This window comes from Amphiura filiformis, unplaced genomic scaffold (assembly GCF_039555335.1).
Source record: "Amphiura filiformis unplaced genomic scaffold, Afil_fr2py scaffold_115, whole genome shotgun sequence".
Lineage (NCBI taxonomy): Eukaryota > Metazoa > Echinodermata > Ophiuroidea > Amphilepidida > Amphiuridae > Amphiura > Amphiura filiformis.
The window spans coordinates 43,933-47,070 of record NW_027305579.1 but is presented as its reverse complement, the minus strand read 5'-3'; positions in this window follow the sequence as shown (position 1 = coordinate 47,070).

Sequence of the window (3,138 nt, the reverse complement as noted above, 5' to 3'; positions counted from 1 at the left end):
TTTTCGCGGAAGGTGTAAAACGGGTGATGGAATGCAGTTTAAAATTTCCGCCAAGGCCGAATCATTTCACATTTTGAGTGCATTGTAGCCGACGGCTACCCAACTAAAGGCTGCTAGTCAGGTGTAGGAATGCGTGTATTTGGATTCGTCTCATCGTCTATAGACGAATCCAAATCCACGCATTCCTACACCTGACTAGCAGCCTTTAGTTGGGTAGCCGTCGGCTACAATACGCTGGCGAAGTTACGTAATTAATCGGATTAACTACCATAGCATAGCAATAGGTACAAACAATTTTGAATATACCGCGCTGTACTACAAGCAGGTTGCACTCATCACCTGTCTTCAGTCATTTAATAGATAGAATACAATACCGCTCTTTTCAAAGAGACTAATCTTACAGGTGCAAGTGATTAGCATTTCTTTGAAATCTATGGTTCAATGCAGAGGTACCGCATGAACGTAGTAGTGCAGCGCGATATAATCAAATTGTTTCTACCTATTGCTATGGTAGTTAATCCGATTATTACGTAACTTCGCCAGCGTATACACCCAAAATGTGAAATGATTCGGCTTTGGCGGAAATTTTAAACTGCATTCCATCACCCGTGTTACACCTTCCCCGAAAACACAGGTAGACAAAAGAATGATTATACAACACAATACAATTCCCTTCGGCAATACACACAGCTTCTACATGGTCTTTTCGCTGTTGAAGTGCCATAATAATAATCGGATTAACTACACGCGGTATCTATGCATACACCATATCAAACGCTACAAATGGATGTACTTGCGAACAAAAGGACTATGTATGAATAGATGCGACGGGATTACCTGCAGAATTATCTCTATTATATTATTCTATTAACCCGCCTCGTTCTTGCATCTTCTCTTGGTGTTAGGCGGCTTTTATTTGCACAATTGGGCACTCAAAACACCAGGTTGGTGCTCGATGGCCGACCAAATCCTGACCATGACTTGGCTCGTTGGATTCGTCTATATAGTTCCGAAAAAATCTGGATTATGAGTTCAATATTAATATTGTTTACTACCTGGATGAATGATAATCATGATAATCTTGACAAACGTACTCATCTGATATCATCTTTGAGAGCATCCACTGTGGATGCGTGCATCGTTTTGTGAAATTACAGAATTAAAGCCATATAATTATAACATTTCTGTAAAAATAGATTAGTATTTATTTTCCTTAAAATGTTAGCTTTTGCTGTCAGATATGTCCCCTTTTAATTTTGAGCCGAACCAGCGAGGTAAAGCAAAGAAAATTGGAATTTACTATATACTAGCGCCAATGCATGTTACTCCTGCGGTTGTAATACGGTACGACAAATTCTCATTATTCTGTGGGTACGACCCTCTGATGTTTGTGTATGTGTGTCACGCGCGCCATCCACAGTGTATGCATGTTATGAACATCGCATACGTGTTCGACTAAAAATAATATTTCCATCGTAATAATAAAAAGATGGTTCCAGCGTTTATTCAAAATCTCAGATTTTGACAAAACTACAGGACCTAAAGTCTTGATTTTTGCAGAGCATCTTTGTTTACTAAAATACAATCATGTAAAAATCAGAATTTAAAAAAAAATGAGGGCGTTCTCCCCAGCAAATGTTATAAAATGGCTTTAAAGGGGGACAACATTTATCAAACTGTCATTTTCATTACAACTTCAAATTCACTTACATTTGGGTGAGAGTACACTCTAAATTTCAAGGATTTAAAATAAATCCCAAGGGACTGTAGTTAGGGACCAATCAAGTGTTAGATTTAAAATTAAATCTTTAAGATTTAAAATTCAAATCTATAAGATTAATTTTAAATCTAAAATTGATTGGTCCCTAACTACAGTCTTAAGGATTTATTTTTAAATCCTTGTAATTTAGAGTGTACTTTCTTAACCGGTGTGGCAAGTGTGGTAGATTTCTTTGCCGGATTTCGATGTTTAGAACCTGGAGGAAATTCCCATCTGCAAAAAAAAAAAAATGCATTAGAGAATTAACTCTACGCTTATTACATGTACTTAATTACTACTTATCAAATTGTCAAATCCAGATTAAAATTGTACATCTACCATGTCTACTGGAAGTTGGCAACATGTTTAAAATTCAGGAAACAACTGATAAGTGCTAATGTGAATCATAAAAATATACTGCCATTAACTTTACTAAAACCTGGTCCAGGACTGACCATTTACACTCCTTAAACATGTTAAAAAAACAAAGCACACTACGCAATTGGGTTATGAACAAACGGATGTATACTTAACCGTAGAACTACTGAACCATATTTTGTAAGTTTTGTAACACGGACTACGAAAGGGGGTTGGTTGTTCCATCGCCCCCACAAATCTTCAATAGTAAACGTCATAATACGGTTGTATTTTGGTAGTAATGTAAAGCTATGGATTTCCTCTATCCAGTGATACCAAATTTTAATTAAATACAAAATTCCACACACAATGTCGCTATGACATCATAATGTGAGTGCGCCCATGCAAATTTGGTAAATTCTGGCTATGTACAAATGTTATTTATTTTCGGCTAAAAATTCTACACCGTAATGCGGTTTTCACCGAATTTTCTCCTAAATATAAATGGAAATAACCATTTTCACTAATGAGTAAAAAGCCAGTAGCTCTTGGAATAACATCACAAGAACAAAATGAAAATCATTGGGGCCTCACCACCCTCCGGTCCGGTCATCTTTGATGGCCGATCCTACCTCCGGGTAAGGTGGTGAGGTAAACATATTAAAAATGAGCACTAAGAATGGATCTACGATCAGCTTAGGTCGTTTGTGCGTAAATGTGTGCGGTTTTTCAATGATATCATGGTGTCTGAAAATTATAATAAAAAACACAACAGAAATCACTAGAATTCCAGACTAATTTTGAAATTTTTATAAACAGATTTGCCTTCTAGGCCTATAGGGGTATTCGTTTATTTTCTGGAAGAGCCCAATAGGCTGGACTCATAATAACGTTAACAGGTTAACATCGTGTTGGTGTATAGATTGGCTTTCACACAATTTGGGCGAATGCCACATACGCAAAGTGCGCTTTGGTTACTTCACAGTGACGGTACATTCACAGATACATTGATGTTACTCAGT